Source organism: Zingiber officinale, chromosome 4B, assembly GCF_018446385.1.
Source record: "Zingiber officinale cultivar Zhangliang chromosome 4B, Zo_v1.1, whole genome shotgun sequence".
Lineage (NCBI taxonomy): Eukaryota > Viridiplantae > Streptophyta > Magnoliopsida > Zingiberales > Zingiberaceae > Zingiber > Zingiber officinale.
The window spans coordinates 38,218,973-38,226,929 of record NC_055993.1 but is presented as its reverse complement, the minus strand read 5'-3'; the positions used below and the strand labels follow the sequence as shown (position 1 = coordinate 38,226,929).

At 42.7% G+C, this 7,957-nt stretch overlaps 1 long non-coding RNA gene across 1 annotated transcript; it reads left to right on the top strand.

Annotated features, from left to right (window-relative positions):
- Positions 1–2,068: 2,068 nt before the first annotated feature.
- On the top strand, positions 2,069–4,319 carry LOC121977502. Its single transcript, XR_006110879.1, has 3 exons — positions 2,069–2,490; positions 2,579–2,681; positions 4,258–4,319. It is a non-coding gene; the product is annotated as an uncharacterized LOC121977502 (long non-coding RNA).
- Positions 4,320–7,957: the final 3,638 nt, after the last annotated feature.

Here is a 7,957-nt window from a genome sequence, read left to right as displayed (position 1 = left end):
GTGGTGGAGTGTTGCTCCCACATATTGAGGATTTCTTGTGGTAGAGCGTTGCTCCCACATATGTGGTGTTTTCTGTGATGGAGCGTTGCTCTCACACTGGAGGATCTATGCTTAGAGGATTTATATCGTTGATGATTATATTACAGATTTATTGTCAGGGATGTTATGGTTAAGAAGGTTTGTGATACAGACATTATGTATCTTGGTTTTATCATTAAGGCTTGCAGAACCTTAGATGTTTTCAGAGACTGGATGATTTTGGTATTCCCAGGATGTTTGGATCGGTTTACATTGTCTTTGTTGACGATGTTGTGATTTATTTTGGATCCACGATGAGTCACGCACATCATCTTTGCATAGTCCTAGAGATGTTTCGATGGAAATGTCTAGATGTGAAGATCAGTAGTGTGTATTTTGGTTGTCTTTTGTGAGATGTTTGAGCCACACATCACCAATAGAGGTATACCGTGGTTCCACATGAGATCGAGATTGTTACCGTCGGGAGTAGACGGAGTCAATAGAAGAGGCTCGCAACTTTCTTTGTTTGGCTCGATATTTCCGGAGATACGTTAAGGGTTTCTCTCGGATAGCTATGTCACTGACACGCCTGATCATGAAATGCATGAAGTTTACTTGGATTGAGGATTGCAAGATCAGCTTCTAGGAGCTGAAGCGGAGACTAGTGTCGGCTTCGATTTTTGATCTTTACCTTCTGGAGAGGACGGATTTGTCCTCTACACCGACGCGTTTCTACAGGGTATGGGTGCTGTTCTGGTGCAGCACGGTAGAGTATTCTTATATGTTTCTGGATAGTTGAGGGAGTCTGAGAAGAAAATACTCAGTTCATGATCTGGAGTTGGCCGCTATTATTTTTGCCCTGAAGATTTGGCGGCAGTACCTGTATGATGTTACATTGAGATTCTCACTGACCATCGGAGTCTCAAATATCTGTTCACTCAGAAGGAACTTAATCTTCGACCGAGGAGATAGATGGAGTTCCTGAAGAATTATGATTGTACCATTAGCTATCACCTGGGAAAAGCTAATGTGGTTACCGATGCACTTAGCTAGAGGTCCAGAGGGACTTTAGCTTGCCACCGAGTTGTGGTCATAGATTTGATTCAGGATTTCTCTGAGTTAGACATTGAGGAGCAGGGACATACAGAGCAGGGTATTCTTGTTACCATAGTTGCTCAGTCGTCGATCAGGACGAGAATCCGAGAGACCCAGTTGTTGGGACCTCATAGGGCTCAACGTGAGGTAGAGTTGGTCCGTATTATTAGACGGAGGATGTCAAAAGCATAAGACTGCCAGAAGAGTTATGCTGACTCGAGTCGGAGACACCTTGAGTTCTCCATTTGCGGCTATATATTTCTGCGAGTTTCGCCCACGAAAGGGGTGAAGAGATTTGACCTCAGAGGTAAGCTAGCTCCGCGGTACATTGGACCTTTCCAGATCTCGGAAAGGATTGGAGCAGTAGCTTATCGGTTGGCACTATTGCCGTCCTTGTCAGGCGTTCACGCCGTATTCCACGTATCTACGCTGAGGAGATACGTACCCGATCTGATACATGTGTTGATAGATAATCTCAGTTCTCCTTTCAGCCTGAAGTCACCTATGAGGAGGTTCCGGTATGGATTCTAGACCGGAAAGAGCGTCAGTTGCGGAACAAGACTATCCGGCTGGTTAAAGTCGGATGGCAGCATCATTCGGACGAGGAGGCTACTTGGGAGCTCGAGGATACGATCCGAGCTCGATGTCCCCATCTTTTTCACTTGAGGTATGTGATCAGTTTACCGTTCAGCATTTATACTTCCTGTCTATTGTTAGTACTTGCTAATGGTATATAACGAAATTTGGGGACCAAATTTTTATTAGTGGGGGAGAATGTAAAATACCGAAAAATAGGCGAATACGAATAAGGGATTTTTTCTGAATTTTTGGAAATTTTTCGGAAATTTTTCGGAGCTCGTATGGACGAGTTGACGGGGATAAATACGGGGCCGGAAAAGCCTGTTTAGGTTACCCCATTTAAGTGAGGAAAAGTTGATTTTCCTTTTCCTTTTTAAATTCTTTTTCTTTATCTTCCTCGCCGAAAACCCGCGTGCCCTAAACTCCTTCCACCGATGTCGTTTCTCCCCAAAAATCGCACGAGCGGTTCCTTCCTCATGCCTATTTCCTTCGAAGCCACTTCATTTCCTACTCTTTCCCTTCCTGCGACGCCGGACCACCTTGCTACGCCGCCCCGCCCCGCCGACCTCGTCGACACTTGAGCGCTGGCCACCGCGAGCCCTAGCTATCTTCTTGGTCCCGCGTCTTCTCCACCCGACGGCGTCACCACCTGCAGTGCCGCTGGCAGGACCCTTCCTCCGATCATTGAGTAGAACCGCACCTCAGCCCTAGCGCCGGTCAGTCGAACCTTAGTTGTCCTCGACGCTGATCGCCACAGAGAAACCACCGGCAGCAACTTGTCTTTCCGGTCTGGCTCAGGTATCCTTTCTTTCTACCGTGCCCTAATTGTGGACTATGGGCATTTGAGTTCTGTGTGGTATTGATTTGGAAGCTTTTGTGTCCGAAGATAAAAGTTTAGCTAGATTACAGCCACCACGACACTGTGGGTTGGAGTTTTCCTTCGCTGGAGTCTTGGATCACCTCCGACCAGTGGAGAGGAAGAAGGTAAGGTGAGTTGGAAAATTTGGGTCATTTCTGGAAATTTTTATCTCTGTTTCTTGATTTCCAACAGCTACCTCTGTTCCGACAACAAGTTGTCTTTGCTATGGATTTGTTGGGCTGTGGATTAAGGTAAGAAGTAGGGAAATTGGTTTGTATTATTGATGAATTAGGTAAGTTATGATGGATTCATGTTTAATTTAACCTAATGTGATTATGGAAGGCTTAGTCTATTGTAGTTGTGATGAATTAAGTACAGTTGATTTATGTTGGATTAGATTTAATCCTTGGATTTATTAAAGATGATCACATTGCTAATCATAAGTTGATCAGCGATAGGAAATGATTGTGTTGATTGAGGATTATTGATTTAAGAGATTAATTCAAGTTAATCATTAATTAGGATTAATTAATGATGGATCGATTAGGGTTTTCCTAATTAAGTTGGGTTGGATTTAGCTAGTTGTTGTTTATAAAATTAGCTAAATTGTATATCACGTTGTCTGCAGGACTTTGATTCGAGGCAGTGTCTCGACGAGGGATCTATTTCGGATTGGATCTTCTTTTGGAGGCGGGTACTTTTGACTTATCTCATTTGATATACTTAGTAATTAAATTAACATGTTGTATTAATTGTGTTTCTTATCTGTTTCGGTTAATCACTACCCAAATCTTACATGCTTGATTGATTGATTGGTTTTGCATCTCAGGTATATTTTACCTGTTTATACATGCTTATAGGGGTAGTGATATACCATGTTTCACCATGTTCAGGACCTAGGTTTTATACCTTCTGTATACCTTTGGATTGTTTTGGATTCGTTGACCTTTGATGCATTTTTATATATATGTGGATTAGGTCAGGATATTCTTGTGGTTAGTGCCATGCACCATTTGCATGATTGCATGCTGTGCGATAGTCCGCTCCATTATTGTTGAGCACATCGCCAGTTACATGGATCTGCACACACCACCACTCATGGGTTAGTGGTCGATTCGGGTGAGTGTGCAGCAGGGACTCTGTTAGGCACCGTTGGTCCGCTCATGGGTAGTGTGACACAACGTGTTATCCGGCAGGATTCCTCCCGTCTTTGAGTACGGAGTTGAGAGCATTCGCTCCCCATCTATGATTTGGGGTAGGAGGATAGGTGTACTCGACGACATCCCGTCCACTCGGTCACTCATCAGGAGTAGTGATGACAGAGTGCACGGTTGTCACAGCCCTACCCACTCGGCCTCACTTTTGTATGAGATGATCGACTGGCGTTAGGGGTGACCAGGACGCATCATTGGCATCATATGCATGATGCATTTATTTCTTGTGTTTGTGTTTGCTGCATTTATATGCTGCATATTGTTTGGATACCTATGTTTGACATGCATACAGGACTCCCTATACCACTCGGACTGTTTGACCTTATACTCAGGACCTGGTTAGTACAGTATTCTCCTGTTTATTTCAGATGCATTCTTATCTTTTTATCAGGAGACTGTACGCATGATTAGTGCTAGGTGTTGTTTCTTTACTTTGCATATCAGCTGTACTGCTGAGTGTTGGACTCACCCCTCCATTGTTGATATTTTCAGGTTGATGCTGTCAGGAGGGAGTTCCAGTCGCTAGTCCTCACTGCACGTAGTGCTGGTCCTGCAGACCTCCAGGATATGTTTGGTTTTCTTTGGTTTCTTTCTGTTCTAGACTGTTTGAACTCGTTATATTCTGGATTTATTTTCTTATGGACATGATATAGATTTTATTATATCGATGGATTTGGATTTGGTTTTTATTCTACTACATGCCTGCCTGGATGGCAGAAGAGGTGAGTTCGTCGGTTTTGAGCTTTACGAGTGTAGTTGAGTAGGGTGGTTTTTGAGTCAGAGTATTATTACTGCGTGGTTGTGTCAGCCAGAGGCTGAATATATATATAAACTGCGTGGTGATTGATTTTTATTATTGTTATGATTCCAGCCGCCTGTGGCTGAGTATTTAGTACTTGTAGAAAATTTTTGATTGTCCGCCGTACAGGGGAGATGCTGCCGAAATTTTCTCGGACAGTGACTCTTCTGGGGGCGTGACAGAACCAAATTCTAACACATCACTCGACGAAGACAAAGCAACATTTATGGTAAGAAAATTTTCAAAGTTTTTTAAGTCTAATAACTTTGGTAAGAAATAGGCAATGTGTTGGATCAAATGAGTGCAATAGAGGGGGGGGGGGGGGGGGGGGGGGGGGAGTGAATATCGCACTTTGAAAACTTTTCTTTTACTCATTAAAAATAAAGTCGTGCAACAAAAAAATAAAGAACAATTCGATTACTTAGTTCGAAGCCTAGGTCGACTCCTACCCCAAGGCCCGTGATCCTTGACCGCACCGATGGGCAATCCACTAATACTCTTTTTTCCGAATACCTTGGAAAGAAATAGTGCGTACAATATGCAAGATAGTAACACCCTACTATCTTGTAAGATTTTAAATACAATGCAAGCTTTTCTAAAATAAAATATACCGACAATAATTTACGATGAAGCTTGGTCGGCACTTCTAGATGGAGCAGCTTGCGAGTCGTAGAGAAGTAGAATAAGCTTGCACAGAGATGATTTCTGAAGCAGAATAGAGTTGTCCCCAGCCTCGGACCTTGAGCTCTCTTTTATAAGAATCGTCGATGTTCGGTCAATTGATCCTTGGGTTCAGTCGACCGAACCAGCTCCCTTCCTTCCTAGCTGAAATCCGATGCTAATTCGATCTTCGGCAATCAATGACTATTAAGGGTTCAGTCGACCGATCCCTTTATTCGGCCGACTGAACGGGTTCCTTCCCTGTTCGTCGAGATTTGCCGAGATTCGCATTTACTGTGCCTTTAATGTTTGATCATTCGGTTGATCGATCCTCTGGTTTGGTCGACCAATCAGTGTAGTTTCTTTCTGCTTCTGATTGTTGCTGATTGAATTGATCTGTACTGAGTCAACCTGGTTCGATCAACCGATCCCTATGTTCGGTTAATCGATCAGGACATAACCTGCAAAATAATGTTAGAAAATATAATCCTACAAAACATATGTTAGCACAGTTATATAAAATACATGAGTAGTAATAATAGATAGTTCAACTGCCTTGATCTCAACTTGGAAATCTTCCCAGTTTCTTCAGTTGGATTAGCGACCTTAGGTTGTTCCCTTCAGGAACACGACCTCACTGTCGCTCCTCCAATTGCTTACCTCAACTTACCTACCAAATATTGGTCCTCCAGACTTGTTTGGACTTTCTCTACTCAGTGTCTATTCACCTGATCCACTAAGGCCTTTCCTGCAATACTACATTAGCCAACAGCAATAATAGTAATATAGAATGCTATGGTAAAACTAAACTTAGAATCACCAAGATCCGCTAGTCCGGTCGACCCCGATCAACCTTGCTTGGAGTTCACTCCTCCAAGACTTCTCGATACCTAAGGTTATCTCCCCTTAGGATTTTCCCCACCTGGCATCATTCACTAAGACTCAGTATTCGGCTACCCAGGGATCAGGTCCTTCACACCTATCCACCTAGCTTCCACGATCTACCGAGATTTTTCTTCCCTAGCCTACAACTAGGACTTAGTATTCGGTTACCCAGGGATCAGGTTCTCCAGACCTATCGATCCACCTAGCTTCCATAATCTACCAAGATTTTTCTTGCCTCAATATTCGGCTACCCAAGGATCAAGTCCTCCAGACCTATTGAATCCACCTGGCTTCCACAATATATCAAGATTTCCCTTGCCTGGCCATGACTAGGACTTCCCATGATCAAGCTCTATTAAACATACTTAAACATATTTGTCGGACATTAAAACATTGGAGGTCGATTGCACCAACACAATGAAGCTGATCTGAAGTAAAAGTAAGGTTTAGTATTGTTGGGACATTGATGCATGGCTAGAGGGGGATGAATAGCCGATCACCCATGACGTTCACTTCCTATACTTGTTAGCATAGCAGAATACAAAATAAACTATAAGTACTAATGAAAGATAACCCTAGAAGACAATACACAATAAGAAAAGCAAACACAAACCAACACACGTTCATTTAACGTGGTTTGGAGATAATGCTCCTACTCCATGACTGTCTATAAGGTGGGCAATCTCTATCCATTAGTGGATGATTCCCTGGCAAACTCTGGCTAGCTCAAACCTCCTTGTCGGTGGAGAAACCTTACCACAACTCGATTAAGAGCATGAGGATCACACTAGAACTTTGTAACTCTAATTACCCAAGCCAGCAAGCTTAAACTCCATTATATAGAGCTTGGGGAAAATAGCCAAGCTATTTCTACCATTACCAGTCAACTATTCACACCACCAATCGATTGGTCCTCTGTGGAATTAGACCATTACAACCCAATGGCTCGATATCAATTGATTGGTTCTAAGACCAGTCAACTGGTTCACTTCGATTCCAAGAACAAAAATATTTTATTCTCTCCCCAGCCGACTGGTAAACCCTAAACCTAGGGTTTACCCCAAGTATAATCTCTCAGCACTCGTCCTCGCCTGCACAACCTTGACCTTGCCTTCTAGCCTTCTCCATTAGCCTTGCATCCCTTATATGCCTCCCCATCCTTCACGTTTTACCTTTAAGAGCTTCCTTCAGTCTTGTCCTTGTTGTCAAATCTTTCATTGCCAAGAGTTTCTTGCTCCTAGACTTCAACCTTGTCAAGTCAGACTTGGACTTACATTATCAAGACTACATACTTAGACTTACATCGCCAAGACTCCACTTGGACTTTCAACATTGCCAAGATCATACTTGGACTTTTCCTTTGCCAAGATCACACTTGGACTTTGCCTTGCTGTACCTACATCCTGTACACTCACAAGAGCATATCAAGTACAACAAATAAACTAACTTAAACCTTTGCCCAAATATCAAAACCTAGGGTCACACCGATTGCCCCAATAATCTCCTCATTTTTGATGTTTGTCAATCTGTTTAAGTTAGGGAAACAATATAACAATACATATGTAAATAAATATGCAAACCAACTCATGCATAAATCATGGAATATAATCCTAGGCTCTCCCTTCACCTAAGCTCCCCCTTGAGCTAGTATTTTTTGTAAAGGTAAACTTCTCTCCTTTGCCAATAAATAAGCAATCTACTCATGCTTGTATCATGGAATCTAATCTTAGGCTCCCCCTTCGCCTAAGCTCTCCCTTGAGCTAGGATTTTTTGCAAAAGGGATTTAGGTTTTCCACTTAAACCTAAACTTTTTTTTCCTTGTCATACATCAAAAGAGCTCTAACAATA